The following is a 17,245-nucleotide window of genomic DNA, read 5'->3' as shown; positions in this document are numbered from 1 at the left end:
ACGAACTCCCTCGGATAAAGAGGGAAGGGCAACTTTCTCCGATGGTCGACGCTGTAAAAGTCGAATCGACTACGCCTTAATCAAAGTGGAGTATTGGTCCATATTATGTGATATGGTGGTCCTCGACCGCCCTGAGAGCGATCATAATCCACTGGTTTTGAACCTATTACTCTGTCCAGCACATAGAAATAAACCCACAGAAATAGCGACCGCCGAAACATTATTAACTAACAACCAACGGCGAGTTCGTTGGGATAAGGTAGCTATCGATAGCGCATTATTATCAGAGATTAATCAGAAGGCTTCCTGTGCTCTGGTGGATTTACAGCTCCTACAGAGCACAGAAGATATAATTACAGGGGCCACCCAAATACATGATCATTTATTTTCTGATCTTAAGTCCATCTTCTCCAAGCCAAGTAAGGCCAAGAAATCTACTATGTTAATCTCGAAATCTTGGTATAACAAAGCGTGTCGAGCTTCTTATAGCAAATTGAAACTTGCTATTGCTACTAAAAACCCGGCTGTTATTAGACAATCTAGAAAAGACTATAGTAAGGCTAAAATAACGGCCAAACGAGAATGGGATAACAACCATTGGAATGATCTCCTGGCTGCTAGCAAAAAAAGGAATTTAACCCTGTTTTGGCATATTGTTAAGTGGGGTAACTCACCCAGTACCCAGGTCCCAACCAACCATGTTCCCCCAGATTCCTGGGTTTCGCATTTCGAATCCCAGTTCTCGGACGGAAATCGTGTTGAGGGGCTTGTTCCCATAGAAAGCAGGGACCTGTCCATTTCCCCTATTCTCAATTTTGACTGTGATGAGGTCGCGGCGGCGCTGAGAAAGGTGCCCAGCGGCAAAGCACCCGGAATGGATTGTGTCCCTGCTGATCTTTTTAAATCTGATTTTGATATATGGGTACCTTATATTGCACATCTTGCCAATGCTTTAATTAGAGGGGCAGCTATCCCTGACTCCTGGAGGGGCGCAGAGATTCTCCCGATTTTTAAGAAGGGTGATCGTTCCTGTCCGGGGAACTATCGCCCTATTAGTCTTATTGATTCTGTTCAGAAGATCATTGCTAGAATGACACTGGCAAGAATCCAGATTTGGATTGATCAGGAGGATATCATCTCTCCCCTACAGGCCGGTTTTAGACCCTGCACCAGTACCATCGACCAGGCATTTAAATTCCAACTAATTGTCTGGAAAACAGTTTATCTGTGTGGTGGTTCCATATATGCTGCCTTCGTAGATCTTCGATCAGCATTCGACTTGGTCAATAGGTCCAAGCTATGGGACGCCTTGGTGGAGCTTGGCATTCCGGGAGATCTCTTGAACATTATCATTAAGTTATACGACAACAACTTTGCCCAAGTTCGTTGGGGGAAACAGGGTCAGGTTACAAAAAGATTTAGGGTAACCAGGGGCGTCAGACAGGGGTGCGTACTTGCGCCCACACTATTTTTACTGTTTATTAACAGAGTGGTTCAGTACTTCTCTTCCACCCCTACGGATGCCCCTACGTTGGGTGGTACCAAAATACCACTCCTTATGTTTGCTGATGATACCCTTCTTCTTTCCCAGACCCTCTCAGGGTTACAGTCAGCTTTGAATGTCTTTTCTAATTTTTGCAATGATTTTGATTTGTCAGTGAATGTATCTAAGACCAAGTACATGGTGTTTAACAAAGGGAAAGGTGTGAAGGGTCATATATACATGAATAATGATTTGCTTGAAAGAACTAATGTTATGACCTATTTGGGGGTAGTATTTGAAAATAAACTGGATTGGAGGCCGCAAATTGATGTGCTTAACCTTAAATTTTCTCAGCTTTCGGGATGCCTTGTTAAAGATCAGAAATTATCCCAATCGAAAATAATTGGCCCCCCCATTAAAATATTTAATGTAAGGATAAATTCAGCGATCCTTTATGGAGCTGAACTCTGGGGCTTTGCCAATCTTTCCGCTCTGGTCAAGGCACAACATAAATTTTTCCGAATGCTTACGGGCCTGCCCAGTTCTACCCCATTGAAACCGTTGTTACTGGATCTTGGTTGCCACTCTTTCGATGACATTGCTAGGTACAAACCTTTGGCCTATTGGAGGCGACTATGGACAGTACCTGAACTAGGCCCCTATGCTAAAGCCTTTCTCGACGTCCGTTCCATCATGGGAGCAGGTAATATTCCCTGGTTCCGACAGGTTAGGCAACTACTAGACTCCATGGGTTTGGGAATTTTGTGGTCAGACCCAGGTAACAACTCCTTCCCCTCTAAAAAAGATTTTAAAAGCCTGTACTGGTCAATGGTCCTACAAAAACAACTATCCTCAGTTGCAGCCGACTCTTTGACAGGCAGATTTCTTGTTCAAAAGAAAACCCCACTCCTTGAACCTTATTGGGATACCATTACCAGACCCAAAGACAGGAAACTTTATCACCAGTTTAGAGTTGGTACATTACCAACTAATCTTTTTACAAAAAAATGGAAGGGTGCATCTCGCTATTCCTGTAACTGGTGTACGGACTGTGTTGATTCAGTGGGTCATGTTTTCTTTGTCTGCCCCGCTTACGCTGCCCCACGGGCTAAATGGCTTAAACCCCTATGTCGAACGCTGGGAACGAGACAAAGCCTAGAAGCACTGGATATTTTGCGTTTTGATACTAGTGAACTTATCGTAATTGCAGTCGCTAAATTCTTAGCTTGGGCCTGGCTCATCAGAATTAGGAGGCACCAAAATTAATGTACAATGGTTTCCTGTGATTTTATTGTGAATTGTAGTAACAGTTTTAATACTTGTTTGGTTGCATTTTTATTTTGTAAAATGTCTTTTTTGATGAAATTATCGATAATAAAGACTTATGAATTGAATTGAAAATGGCTAATCATTGTGTTCTCCGCTTCCATATGAACCATACATTTGATTTCCTGAAGGGAAACCTTCATTGTTCAAACAGCTTATCACCCGTGGGGTCCTGCCACATACTCGCCTGCTCTTTCGCCGCTACTGGGGGTCCAACGCTGTTTGTCTTCCCTGCTGCCGCTTTTCCACCGCGCGGCTGTGAGCAGGGGGAGACATCAGCTCCCAGGTACCTGTTCTGCTTGGGTTTTTCCTCCTGATAGAACCTGCTCCACAGAGCCTTTTTAACCCAAACCAGAACGTTACCCCCTCCCTAGGGCCTTTTTACACCTAAATAACCACATATATATGTACCACCTAAGGACAGGGAATTCCTATATATATATATATATATCTATACTAGTGGCGGCCTCGCGGTCCCAGACGGACCCAGGTACTCCTGCCCAGACGGCAGCCTGCAAAGTTCTCGCGGTCCCAGACGGACCCAGATACTCCTACCCAGGCGGCAGCCTGCAAAGCTCTCGCGGTCCCAGACGGACCCAGATACTCCTACCTCGGCGGCAGCTACAAAGTCCTCGCGGTCCCAGACAGACCCAGATACTCCTACCTCGGCGGCAGCTCCAAAGTCCTCGCGGTCCCAGACGGACCCAGATACTCCTACCCAGGCGGCAGCCTGCAAAGTTCTCGCGGTCCCAGACGGACCCAGATACTCCTACCTCGGCGGCAGCTACAAAGTCCTCGCGGTCCCAGACGGACCCAGATACTCCTACCCAGGCGGCAGCCTGCAAAGTTCTCGCGGTCCCAGACGGACCCAGATACTCCTACCTCGGCGGCAGCTACAAAGTCCTCGCGGTCCCAGACGGACCCAGATACTCCTACCTCGGCGGCAGCTCCAAAGTCCTCGCGGTCCCAGACGGACCCAGATACTCCTACCCAGGCGGCAGCCTGCAAAGTTCTCGCGGTCCCAGACGGATCCAGATACTCCTACCTCGGCGGCAGCTACAAAGTCCTCGCGGTCCCAGACGGACCCAGATACTCCTACCCAGGCGGCAGCCTGCAAAGTTCTCGCGGTCCCAGACGGACCCAGATACTCCTACCTCGGCGGCAGCTACAAAGTCCTCGCGGTCCCAGGCGGACCCAGGTACTCCTGCCTAGACAGCAGCCTCACACGTGCTCATCCTATGGTTACCACGACATGCAACAGGGGAATCGGTACCACTATGTATCAGATCACACAAGGACTGTTAGTTGAGCACAACCTGTTCTCCAGTTTGAGGAGCTCCCTTCTCCCTTGTTCAGTTACCACTTACCTGTCCAGGATCGTCCTCTGTACAGATCAAACTACAACTGACTAGAAGAATAGGCCATCCTCTCATACAAGAACACGCAGCACATGTTGGTTCATTACAATCGGGACACTTTATTAGTCATTACATACGCAGTCACATAACATTGCATCATAGCACACGACCTACAAAGAAAAGTAAAAGGTCAAGTTGTATACTCTAATAGTAATACATTATATATATAGACAACCTGCAAGGAAAGTAAAAGGTCAAGTTGTATACTCTAATAGTAAAGGGTTAACGTCACCTGGTTATATACTCAAAGGTCATCTAGGTTCCCTTTCCGTCTGCGCCTTGGCTTCGCCTGGAAGTCACACCTCTGCAGTCACAGATTTACTCCCTTCTCTTTTTCCTCCGAGTCACTGGAACCTCCTCCTCATCAGCTGATCTCTCCTCTTTAGATTCAGGTTCATCATCTGTCTTCCCTGGAATAAGTAGTAGCTTTACTGCTAACGGCCAGATGCCGCCTATGGTCTAGAAGCAAGTGCCAGTCTCTGCCTCAGACTTTCACTAATATAGATGTGCATTCTCTCATGGAAATTTCCAGCTCGAAACCTGCCGCCCACCAAATTCCTGTACCTCCCCGTGCCAAGGACACGTTCCCAGCCGGCCGGCCTGTTGTAGTGTCTTCAGCATGAAGGAGAATACAATCCTTCGATAAGGGCCGGCCTGAACCGGTTCTCTCCAAGCGAATAACACCTCCTAACTAAAACACTGCCTATGACCTAGAAACTTCCCAAGCTGCTAGAGCAGGAGGAAAGATGGAGTCTCTCCCATTTAAGGCCTACCAGGCCTGAATGCAGCACAGCTCCATTAGATACCCTTACTACAGAACATATTACCCCTAATGCTAACAAATCTATCCCCTAGGATATGTATGCAAACCCTGATCTATGGGGAAGAACACAGGGTCATGTTGAAGTGCCTAATAAATAGGCTCTATACACTACTCTAACCCTTAGACTTGAATGGAAAGAGACTGAAGTCACATAGACTGCCCTGCAACACCGGAAGGCCGGGAAAATCGAGCAGTACATTCCACCCTTGACTTCAGTCTATTATACATTCAATAAACATGCTTTCCCGTTTAAGGCCTACCAGGCCTGAATTCAACACAGCTCTATGAAATACCCTCACTATAGGGCAAGTTATCCTCAAGGCTACCGAATCTATCCCCTAGGCTATGTGTGTAGGCCCTGAGCTATGGGTAGGAGCACGGGATTGTGTCACAAATGTCTAATAGCTAGGCCCTATTCACTACTCCAGTCCTTAGACTCGGATGGAAAGAGACTGAAGTCATATGGATTGCCCTGCAACACCGGAAGGCCGGGAAAATCGAGCAGTACATTCCACCCTTGACTTCAGTCTATTATAAAAAAAAAACGAACTGATCTATGTCTAGTACCAAGTGTGCAGAATTGAAGCATTGAAGGAATACACGTGAATAAAGCAACAGATAGAAATCAAAATGCCGATAATAATCAGAATACCTAACAATCGTGTCCATGTTTAAGCAAAAGATAATCAATGGCTGCTCTATTTTGCAAAATGGCTCTACGTTCACCCTGGGCGTCTAATAGTAAGTCGGATAAGACTGTAGAAGTATGATTAATAGATTTGACCATCCAGCAGGCCATTTTCTAAATAGATTTGGCATTATAGACTGCTAAAGCAGAAACACCAATAATTCTCATCCACACAACTTTACACCCACAGAGAAATTTGAAGCAAGGTAGAGTCAAAAGGCAGAATCACATTAGACCACGTCAAAGCCAATAGGTCGAAATCATAATTCACCTAACCTAAATAACATTATACGCTAAATCCCTCAGTATACATCATTGAGCACATGTGTGCACCACCACCCACAAGACTGCACCTCAACATACCATACCTTCTATTCTTGGAAAGACTATTTCACTAAAAGGCAGAACACACTTAGGTCAGTACAGAATGGTGGTGGTTGAGGGTCACCATAGAGTGTCAGACCACAAGAGGCTGATTCACTACTTTGCACCCCATGACCCTCGATCATCACCATTCGCATATGTCAAAAACAAAATCTAGCAAATAGCAACTGTATTACATAAGTGAAAAGCAAAATGATCATGAAAGTACTGCATATCGCAGTTGAAAGCAACTAAATTAAAAGTCACAACTACTAAAAAGCACATGTCGAAACAGCAACTCATATTGTGAAGCTGCTACACAAAAATACATAGCTCAAAACAAAGCATGACTTGAAAAGCAGCAAAAAACTCATCAAAGGTATGTGATAATCACTGTAGAGCAAATAAAGTTCGCATTCTCCAAACACATGTAGTAGCCACAACTACAGGAGCAGCTAGAAATAGCTCATAGACATCCGGATACATGTGGAATGGATACAGAAAATAAATCAAGCAAGCTGTTGAACGCACCTAATGCTTCTAATGATTAAAGTGGAGACTCCACTGTCAAACTCAGATATAGTAGCAATAGCCACAAGTTATCACCGTTCACTAACTCAAAAAAAAGTATCTACTCAGAGTGCTGCAGAGCGTCTCTATTCATGTCCATCCCTAAAAAAAAAAACAGTCCTGCAGCATGAAAAAACACACCGCCTTCATGCAAACAACGTTGGCCGCACGTGAAGGAAAAAGTTCCATACTTCGACGATCCCATGTCGCTTGGAAAGAAGCAGGCCATCATGCTCTCCGGTACACATCAGCAGCTGTATCTTCTTGATAAGGGAGGACCCCATGCAGTCTGGATAGCCACCGGCATCAGCCGCCACCGTCTCGTATTACTCCAGGCTTGGGGGGGGGAGGGAAGGGAAGGGGGGAGGGGAGGGGAGAGGGAGGGCCCCACTCACACGGGAGAAGGGAGTCCCACTCACACGCGGAGAACTGGGCGAATCTGGAAAAGAAACAAGAATCACTTTTCTTGCAAAGAACATTTTCAAAAGTACAATATTTTAATTTCTGTCTATATAGGTCTCCTCCAGCTCTGGGGAATCGGGTAATAATACCACTAACACTTTAGCCTCTAAAGTCTTGATAAAATCCCTCTGTTTCAATACACAGCAAGAAGGGCTGGGGCAGTCTCCTTCTCAGACTTCTCTCACTGCACCCCTCACAGGTTCAGCCCCCCTTCTCAAATCTCCGCGGACTCTAAATGGCCTCTTGCCAAAGATAACAAGCAGGGACTACTCCGCCTTCAAGGTTGGAGAGAATTGCACGCCTGCCAACTCACTTGGACTGTCTGCGACTCTGCTCATGGGGGGGGGGGCCTGCGCCTGTGCAAGCCTCCCAGACAGTTATGCCCAGGAAGCCGTCCCTACCCACGGAGGAGAGGAGCTGAGATGAGATGACCCCTCCCGTAGGAATTCCTTCCCGGACTTCACAGAAAGCCTGAGCTCTGCCCAGCGTTGCTGGACGATCTCAATGCAAGTCTCCCAAACAGCAATCTGAAAGACGCTGTCAAATGACCCACTGCCAGAACAGCTATTTTACAGGTCTGAGAGGAAAAATAGCTGTAACTCCTGCTTACCTCAAACAAGACTGCACATGTCTTAAACTGAAAATGCCCTCCCATAGGTAAATCACATAGCCTCTAACCCAGCTTTGTTCAGTATTTGTTGGGGCGCAAAAGCACAATATGTGCCCAGCATCTGAAATAAAAGGGACCTATTAATTCCCTGCACTTTCCTGTGACTAAAAAGGGCACATTGCTCTAGAAGCACCTTAGGAAATAAATGTACATGTTAATGAAGAGACCACATATCAGACTTATTGTACAGAATCAGCTGTGCACATCCAAAATCACATTGTTGCAATCATCTTTTAAAGCAAAATATATCATACAGAGTCAAGTGTAATTTATGTCCGCAACCGGTGATCGAGAAGCTTACAACATTAGTCTGTTTACTTTTATGCACATTCCATGCAGGCTGAGAAAACTCCCTAGAGGAATTAATTAAAACCGCCTGCGTAGCTCATAGCCTGCCAGCATTCTCTGTAACACTTATCACACCTGAATCATTCTGGCATGGAAAAGTGAACAACTTCACAGCCTGGTACACGTTTAATTGTGACGTCAAAGATATATTAGCAAACTGGGCATCAACCAGCTCTGTGTTCAACTTACTACGTTCTCATTGCAAATGCCCACATGTGTAATGCATGGTAACCAACACATGAAAATAACACCGCTGTCTCTCTCCAAGATGCCATCAATCACCTGCTGAATAACACCCTTCCTTGCAACTACGGAGACTGGAATTTCAAGGGAGTCCCACGTTTCAGAGCCACGGTTTGAGATCTTACATGCACTTTACAACTGAAAACAGTAGATATGCATTCCTTAACTAACACTGGAAAGGGATCCAGCCCTCTCTGCCTCACGTAGCAAGCTATTTACAAGCACCCTTCAGAAGACACGCTGAAATATACACATACCAATTCTAAAGCAGCACAATGAGCTCACTGCACGAGCCAGCACATCATACCGTCTGCCCCCATTCAAATAAATCAAGTGATGTTCAAAAGTCTGTCTCCAATTACTCAGCCCACTCCCGGGCTAGGGCTTCACAAGGCATTGTATCCCAGCCGGGAATATCAATGGGCAACTTAAAAGCATATGTACAATGTTAAGAACAGATTGCAAAAAAGAGAGAGAAGAAGAGAAAGAAAAGAAAGAAGAAGAAAGGCTAGACACAGCAGTATATCACAAAGAACATACAAACAAAGTCACGCACACACTAGAAGCAAACACGGGACCACACAACGCACACAGAATACGTAAACTGTTCACAACGCCAAATGTTCTGCTTGGGTTTTTCCTCCTGATAGAACCTGCTCCACAGAGCCTTTTTAACCCAAACCAGAACGTTACCCCCTCCCTAGGGCCTTTTTACACCTAAATAACCACATATATATGTACCACCTAAGGACAGGGAATTCCTATATATATATATATATATCTATACTAGTGGCGGCCTCGCGGTCCCAGACGGACCCAGGTACTCCTGCCCAGACGGCAGCCTGCAAAGTTCTCGCGGTCCCAGACGGACCCAGATACTCCTACCCAGGCGGCAGCCTGCAAAGCTCTCGCGGTCCCAGACGGACCCAGATACTCCTACCTCGGCGGCAGCTACAAAGTCCTCGCGGTCCCAGACAGACCCAGATACTCCTACCTCGGCGGCAGCTCCAAAGTCCTCGCGGTCCCAGACGGACCCAGATACTCCTACCCAGGCGGCAGCCTGCAAAGTTCTCGCGGTCCCAGACGGACCCAGATACTCCTACCTCGGCGGCAGCTACAAAGTCCTCGCGGTCCCAGACGGACCCAGATACTCCTACCCAGGCGGCAGCCTGCAAAGTTCTCGCGGTCCCAGACGGACCCAGATACTCCTACCTCGGCGGCAGCTACAAAGTCCTCGCGGTCCCAGACGGACCCAGATACTCCTACCTCGGCGGCAGCTCCAAAGTCCTCGCGGTCCCAGACGGACCCAGATACTCCTACCCAGGCGGCAGCCTGCAAAGTTCTCGCGGTCCCAGACGGATCCAGATACTCCTACCTCGGCGGCAGCTACAAAGTCCTCGCGGTCCCAGACGGACCCAGATACTCCTACCCAGGCGGCAGCCTGCAAAGTTCTCGCGGTCCCAGACGGACCCAGATACTCCTACCTCGGCGGCAGCTACAAAGTCCTCGCGGTCCCAGACGGACCCAGGTACTCCTGCCTAGACAGCAGCCTCACACGTGCTCATCCTATGGTTACCACGACATGCAACAGGGGAATCGGTACCACTATGTATCAGATCACACAAGGACTGTTAGTTGAGCACAACCTGTTCTCCAGTTTGAGGAGCTCCCTTCTCCCTTGTTCAGTTACCACTTACCTGTCCAGGATCGTCCTCTGTACAGATCAAACTACAACTGACTAGAAGAATAGGCCATCCTCTCATACAAGAACACGCAGCACATGTTGGTTCATTACAATCGGGACACTTTATTAGTCATTACATACGCAGTCACATAACATTGCATCATAGCACACGACCTACAAAGAAAAGTAAAAGGTCAAGTTGTATACTCTAATAGTAATACATTATATATATAGACAACCTGCAAGGAAAGTAAAAGGTCAAGTTGTATACTCTAATAGTAAAGGGTTAACGTCACCTGGTTATATACTCAAAGGTCATCTAGGTTCCCTTTCCGTCTGCGCCTTGGCTTCGCCTGGAAGTCACACCTCTGCAGTCACAGATTTACTCCCTTCTCTTTTTCCTCCGAGTCACTGGAACCTCCTCCTCATCAGCTGATCTTTCCTCTTTAGATTCAGGTTCATCATCTGTCTTCCCTGGAATAAGTAGTAGCTTTACTGCTAACGGCCAGATGCCGCCTATGGTCTAGAAGCAAGTGCCAGTCTCTGCCTCAGACTTTCACTAATATAGATGTGCATTCTCTCATGGAAATTTCCAGCTCGAAACCTGCCGCCCACCAAATTCCTGTACCTCCCCGTGCCAAGGACACGTTCCCAGCCGGCCGGCCTGTTGTAGTGTCTTCAGCATGAAGGAGAATACAATCCTTCGATAAGGGCCGGCCTGAACCGGTTCTCTCCAAGCGAATAACACCTCCTAACTAAAACACTGCCTATGACCTAGAAACTTCCCAAGCTGCTAGAGCAGGAGGAAAGATGGAGTCTCTCCCATTTAAGGCCTACCAGGCCTGAATGCAGCACAGCTCCATTAGATACCCTTACTACAGAACATATTACCCCTAATGCTAACAAATCTATCCCCTAGGATATGTATGCAAACCCTGATCTATGGGGAAGAACACAGGGTCATGTTGAAGTGCCTAATAAATAGGCTCTATACACTACTCTAACCCTTAGACTTGAATGGAAAGAGACTGAAGTCACATAGACTGCCCTGCAACACCGGAAGGCCGGGAAAATCGAGCAGTACATTCCACCCTTGACTTCAGTCTATTATACATTCAATAAACATGCTTTCCCGTTTAAGGCCTACCAGGCCTGAATTCAACACAGCTCTATGAAATACCCTCACTATAGGGCAAGTTATCCTCAAGGCTACCGAATCTATCCCCTAGGCTATGTGTGTAGGCCCTGAGCTATGGGTAGGAGCACGGGATTGTGTCACAAATGTCTAATAGCTAGGCCCTATTCACTACTCCAGTCCTTAGACTCGGATGGAAAGAGACTGAAGTCATATGGATTGCCCTGCAACACCGGAAGGCCGGGAAAATCGAGCAGTACAGTACCTTAGCGGCCGACGACGCTTCCTACGCGCCCAGAGGCGCTGAAAAGCCCGAGGCTCCCTCGGTGGAGCGGGAAACCTTCATTGTTCAAACAGCTTATCACCCGTGGGGTCCTGCCACATACTCGCCTGCTCTTTCACCGCTACTGGGGGTCCAACGCTGTTTGTCTCCCCTGCTGCCGCTTTTCCACCGCGCGGCTGTGAGCAGGGGGAGACTACAGCTCCCAGGTACCTTAGTGGCCGACGACGCTTCCTACGCGCCCGGAGGCGCTGAAAAGCCCGAGGCTTCATCCGCGTCGCGGGACGCGCGCGGGCGAAGCCGGACGAAGCCCGGACAAAGGGCGGGCCGTCTGTGGCCGTCCGGGGACGGAGGAGGACGGGACTGGCCACCCCCTTTTTCATCTGCATGTGGATGTGACACTGACAAGGCAACGCCCAGAAAGGTACTGTTGTGATTAAGATCCTATCTGCTGCCCCATTCAGGGTTGAAATACAGCTATACACCTATGGGCAATTCGTAAAACGAGTCTTTTGCCCGATAGTGTTTGGTTTTTCGTTATATTTGTACATTATCTTTTGTGCTGTCAACTGTAAAAATGATTAATCGGGGCAAAAAACTTAAAACTAAAACCCCAGCTACACGGTCATATACTAAGTTGCTGACAGCAGACTCTCAACCTCTACCTACCTTGACCGCCATTGATAAAATGCTGCAACAGACCATCGGTGTTGTGGCGAATGCCATCGAGAATACAGAGAGACGGTTATCTATTACACCATCGTTATGTATGTCAACTCAGGGAAGAGACACTTCGACTACTTTGACTGATGCGTTGGAGATTAGCTCCTATATGACCTCATCATATGTAGATTTGCTCTGTAGGCAGATGCCTGTAGAAGTTCCTATAGACCCCCAAGATCGCCCAATCACTTTGACCCCCCCCCTCCTGAGGAAAGGCTAGATGTATGTAAACCTTGCCCTAGGAACAAGAGAGCAAATATCCTAAACAAATCGGGCAAAAATAAGCTTACAAACCACGATCTGGTGACCCCGTCTAGTAACTTAGCTGATTCATCATCAGGAATACCATGCTGGGTCGCTAATATGGTTTCGGACTTACAAGCATCCTTGGAACGGACCATTGTCACCCAACTCAAGCCCCTGGTATCAAAACTTGACAAACTCATTTCCATCATGAACACTAGGGGGGGAGGGACAATTGAGTCAGTCAAATCACGAAGAACCCCTGCACCCCTTGCTACTGAAGCTTTATTACAAAATGCTCCCTGTAACATAATAGCTGGAAATAATAGTCCCCCAGTACAGATTACCAACGTAGGAGCCACGCTAGGTACTCAAAAACCCACACCTGTTCCACCGCAAGCCTTACTTAGTACTGGTTTCCAGAAACAGAGTAGCCAAACTGCAGGAAATCTGGCAAGTGCCACAGACAAAGTTCCAACTAAGGCAAAGGAAGGTGAAAAGGGGGATAAAATTAATTCATTATTGAAAAGCAATGCAACATTAAGATTTACCTCCCAACAGTTGCCAACAATCAATTTACCCCCTGAAGCCCAACCATATGTAGTAGCACTTGTAGGAGTACCACCCCTAAGTGAGGGGAAAAGAGAAAGGGAGGATGAGCTTAAAAACAAGTGCATCCAGTGGCTCACGGTAAATAGACCCTTGCCAGCGAATGCTTCTGGCGAAATCCTGCTGGCCAGAAGAGTGGGTTGGATTGGGAGGGACCCAAAGACAGTAGCAGGTGACGTAATAATTTGAATTTTAGGGATGTCTCCGTTGTAGAGTATATTTGTAATACTCCTCCCTATAGGCAAAACACTCAAATATATCCACTGCATCTCTCATATTTTTATCCTACCCCTAGTTTGGAATCATACCGCCCCAGAGTCAGGTTTGATAACAGGGGGTGCCACCTTCCATCCCATAACCCGGAAAATGGGGGGACATTTAGGGAAGGTAGGCCTACCCATGCCCCCCTCTTTCCGCTACAACCGCATTGGAATAGGTTTAGCTTATTGGAAGAGGTGGACTGACTCAGATCAGGAGGAAATCCAATCCCACAAGTCACCAATGAAGCCCCTAGTAAGGTAGGGACAATAGAGGGAAATGTTTTATCATCAACCTCCAGGGAGGACTCAAAAACTGACCAGATACCTGTGGAAAGGACTAGCACTAGAGGGAGTACGGCAATTGAGGGCTCTGAAAGTTTGGCCGAAGGTTGCCTAAAACTGGTCTCATGGAACATAGCCGGCCTAAAAAACAAGTTACATACTCCGGAGTGGGCCGCATTTATGGCAAAGCATGATATCTGCCTAATGCAAGAGACTTGGGCACTGGAAAAGAGTTCCAGCCCGACTTTTGCTACTTTTGATATTTTGGCAGTGTCCGCAGGTAAAGGCCGCCCATCCGGTGGATTATCAATCTGGATAGGCACACATCTGGGAATCCAGGCAACACAAATTCAAACAAAATCCCTGGATATCCAGTGTGTTTTATTAAAACCTCCAAGTAACCCATCAGTAGCATTAATAAATGTTTACTCGAGACCAACTAGAAATAGCCAAGAATCAGACACAATCAAAGATTTGGGCTCTTTTATTTTGGGGTTAGACCCTTCTACCGCTATAATTCTTGGCGGGGACTTCAACTGCCAATTCGAACCGCTGGGAAGTGTCGAGCTGGGCGAACAGGATGAAGTAGATGTGCTATGGCACATCCCGGATCCTAACATCGCTCCAGTTAGAGCATGGACACCCTTGGTGCTACAAGTAAAATCCCTCTCCCTTGCAACATCCTTGCAGGCGTGCAATGGGAGAGTGGACCCTGACCGCCCAGCAACAGAAACATTTAATCGGGCAAATAAAATATCCATCATTGATTATGTAATGGTGGATGCCAAAAATTGGGATAAGTTGAAGGAATTTAGAATAGTAAAAAGACAGGACAGTGACCATAATGCCCTGGTTTTAACTTTTAATCCAGGGTCTTTTGGATTAACTAATCCTGACCCCAAATTGGCTATGGCAATGCCCCCCCTCGAACTGACTAATAACAGAAGGAGGGTGAAATGGCCTCATCTTGCAGAGTCACCTTCACAGGTTGCAAAAATTTATCACATTGTAATACCCCTTATAGCCCAGATGGGTGAATCAACTGGACAACTACAGGCATTGGAAATACATAAACAACTAGTTATGGTTTTAGGGGATGTTTTTAATCCCGTAGGCAGAACCAAGAGGTGTGTGCTGAAAACCCACCCCTGGTTTAATGACGCCTGCAGGAAATCAAAAAAGGAGCTTCTTGCAGCAATTAAATCAAAAAATAAAGTGAATATTAGGGCTACTAGGCAGATGTATAAGAAGGAACTGTCTAGCGGCAAGAAAGAATGGGAAGAAGCTAGGTGGAAAAAATTGAGGGATGCCCTAGTGTCAAAGGATGCTAAACTATTTTGGGCATTGGTAAACTCTGCCACGAGAGATAACGGGGAATCTTTTTTACCAAATATTTCTTCCTCAGTGTGGGAGGCACCTTTCGCTGCACTTTACACTTCTCCTTTGGTTGTTATACCTGAATATCCGAATAGGGCTACGATACTACAACAAGATGATCCTCTCTGTACTTCCCCGGCCCTAGACCTCCCGAACGAGTATCGACTGCGGGGGGCCTCGGACTGGGGAGATCAGACAGGTCATTCGGACGCCGGGGTGAGGCTGGCCTCTGGAAGTGTTGAGAGTATCTCGGTCAAGGAAGTCGAATCTGCAATTGCTAGGCAGCTCCCTAATAAAGCACCAGGCCTTGATAGGGTACCAGGTGATCTCTTTCGTTCCCAACCAAAAATCTGGGCACCGTACCTGGCCGTATTGTTTAATGCGGTATTGCTGGGAGCCAAATTGCCGGACACCTGGGCAGGAGCCGAGATTGTTCCCATTTTCAAAAAGGGCTGCCCCTTAGTCCCTTCAAACTATAGGCCGAAAAGTCTTTTGGATACCACCCAAAAACTAATGGGCCGGATCCTTCTGGATAGAATACTTAGGTGGGCGGATGAGAATGAAGTAATAACTACTCTTCAGGCTGGTTTTAGATCTGGGATTTCGACCCTGGACCAGCTCTTTAGGCTACAGGTCCTTTATTGAAAGACTGTAAGTATTGAGGGTGGTAGCCTCTACTTGGTCTTCGTAGATTCACGGGCCGCCTTTGACCTTGTGCTCAGGGAAAATCTATGGAGGGTCTTGAAAGAACTAGACCTTCCGCCTTACCTATTAGACGTCCTGAAGTGCTTCCACGAAGGGAATTATGCCCAGGTCAGATGCGGGAAGAATGGGGAACTATCGGCCCCTTTCCCTGTAACTAGAGGAGTGCGTCAGGGCTGCGTTCTGGCCCCTACGCTCTTTAGCCTCTACATAAACGGTCTGGTGCGTGAGCTAGATATTGTTAGGGATAGTGATGCCCCTTGGCTGGCGTCCGGACGGGTGCCTGCTTTGATGTTCGCAGACGACACCTTACTGTTGTCTCGAACTTCTACAGGCATCCAGAGGGTACTGGACGGTTTTGTATCATTTTGCGCTTCGCGGGGACTTGAGATCAACCTAGAAAAGACGAAGTTTATGATCTTCGGTCCCCCGAAACGCACCCGCCCCAGCCCAGTCCTAAATGGTACCCCACTCGAAAGGGTTAGAACTTTTGTATATCTGGGTGTTACCCTGACTGAAGATTTCGGCCGGGGCCCCCAGGTAACCAAATCTGCCCTGAGGCTTACACAGATAGCGGGAGGTATTAGTAAGTTTCAGAGAACAACCCAATTTAAGCCAGTTTCCCCAGTCCTTGAAATTTATGGCGCCCAAGCTAGACCTGCCGCAATGTATGGCGCAGAACTTTGGGGCCATACGTGTATATCGAGCCTCTCTATGGTTGAGCACGCATTTATTAGGAACTTGTTAGGGCTCCCCCAGAGCACTCCGCTTATACCTTTGAGATTAGATCTAGGTCTAGAGTCTATCTCAGAACTCCTAGTGACTCGACCTCTTTTGTATTGGAGAAGGCTGTGGACAGCACCTGAACTTAGTGACTATAGAGCTGAGTTCTCTGCAATTTGGGGCCAGCTGAAGAGTAGAAATATACCCTGGCTCTCCCACATTAAAGCTGTTGTACACCAAATAGGCTTACCTCAATTATGGGAGACCCCAGAGGAAAGTTGCCCAGCGGTGCGGAGAACTGAGCTGCTGGCTCTACTCAGACAGCACAATTTAAGTTTGCTGCACCGCTCGCCAGTAATGGGTAGGTTGACCACAGAATTTCTGCAAATAAAACTTGTGCCCAGGAGAGAGGAATTCTTAGATTTAATTCAACCCCCATGGCAAAAAAGTTATATATACAATTAAGGCATGGTTGCCTCCCGATTGGGGCAATGATTTGCAAATGGGCTGGACGAGGAGAGGGAATTTGCCCAGTCTGTAATGAAAGTAAAGAAGATATGATTCACGTTTTATTCTTCTGCCCTGCCTATAGTGCAATACGTAGATCCTGGTTGGCACCATTGTGTAGAAATCTGGGCCTAAAACAATGTACCCAAGCCTGTAGGATTCTAAGATATGATACCTCACCTCCCATTGTGTTTTCTGTCTCTCGTTTTTTATATGGTATGTGGCGGAGGAGGTCTGCCGTGATTAATTGTTCTTAATATTGATAAATTGAATTGTTTGTTATTTCTTCCTTGATAACCTGTTTAATAACTTTTTTAATTTAGGTG

The 17,245-nt window shown here is 47.0% G+C and overlaps 1 long non-coding RNA gene across 1 annotated transcript; it reads right to left on the bottom strand.

Moving 5' to 3' along the window:
• Positions 1-4,266: 4,266 nt before the first annotated feature.
• Positions 4,267-11,462, bottom strand: LOC146857197 (uncharacterized). Its single transcript, XR_014979867.1, has 2 exons — positions 10,375-11,462; positions 4,267-7,110 (listed from the first exon to the last, which is right to left on the bottom strand). It is a non-coding gene; the product is annotated as an uncharacterized LOC146857197 (long non-coding RNA).
• Between the last annotated feature and the right edge of the window lie 5,783 nt (positions 11,463-17,245).

This window comes from Triturus cristatus, chromosome 3_2, assembly GCF_964204655.1.
Source record: "Triturus cristatus chromosome 3_2, aTriCri1.1, whole genome shotgun sequence".
In the NCBI taxonomy this organism is placed as follows: domain Eukaryota; kingdom Metazoa; phylum Chordata; class Amphibia; order Caudata; family Salamandridae; genus Triturus; species Triturus cristatus.
Note: the sequence above shows the minus strand (reverse complement) of the source record. Positions and strands in the feature narration are given on the sequence as shown.